The 595-nt window shown below is 42.2% G+C and overlaps 1 protein-coding gene across 1 annotated transcript in view; it reads right to left on the bottom strand.

Moving 5' to 3' along the window:
* gnb1l (guanine nucleotide binding protein (G protein), beta polypeptide 1-like) overlaps positions 1-336 on the bottom strand; it is a 29,254-nt gene extending 28,918 nt beyond the window's left edge. Inside the window, exon 1 of the mRNA XM_035658936.1 lies at positions 247-336. The gene's annotated coding sequence lies outside the window, so the exon portion shown is untranslated. The remainder of the gene's footprint in view (positions 1-246) is intronic.
* Positions 337-595: the final 259 nt, after the last annotated feature.

Genomic DNA, 595 nt, shown 5'->3' with positions numbered 1-595 from the left:
CATGGCCCTTTAAGGCTTCCGTAGTTCTGAGGCGAAAGCATTTGAATGAAATGTTGGGCTGAAAACAGAAAAGTATAAGTTAAGTATACTTAAGTTAAATCGTCAGTCGCATGTTATTTACAGTACGGTTAGCAACAAGCTAGCAGCTACACTATGGTGTTACTGAATGACAGGCGGTAACGCGGGGTACAGTAAGGTCACTAGTTACAAAAAAACAAGAAGCTTTAACGAAACTTCACAAAATACCATTTCAGTGAGACACCGCTGTGTTGACAGTAGTCAGAGAGAGAAAGCCATCTTTAGAGGAAGGGTTACAAAACATGCGCCGGAGCTGAAGGACCTCTATTTACAGCCGATGAGCTGCCCATGGAAGTGCCTGTACAAAAGAGTCATATCTCTCTCTCTCTCTCTCACACACACACACACACACACACATACTCCTGTTATGACTGCCTGCCCGTTTGTGTGCGTTCACTACATGTTTAAGGATCTGAGCGCCAGCGTATTTCTATTGTGAGGTTTCACTTTGCAGAGATTAAAAATGAAGCTATGAAAATATTGAATAGGCTGGATAAACAAAAACCAATGGTTAGGT

Source organism: Morone saxatilis, unplaced genomic scaffold, assembly GCF_004916995.1.
Source record: "Morone saxatilis isolate NCDOM2014 unplaced genomic scaffold, NCSU_SB_2.0 Contig16, whole genome shotgun sequence".
NCBI classification, from domain to species: Eukaryota; Metazoa; Chordata; class Actinopteri; family Moronidae; genus Morone; species Morone saxatilis.
The sequence above is the reverse complement of the archived record's forward strand: the minus strand, read 5'-3'. Positions and strand labels throughout refer to the sequence as shown.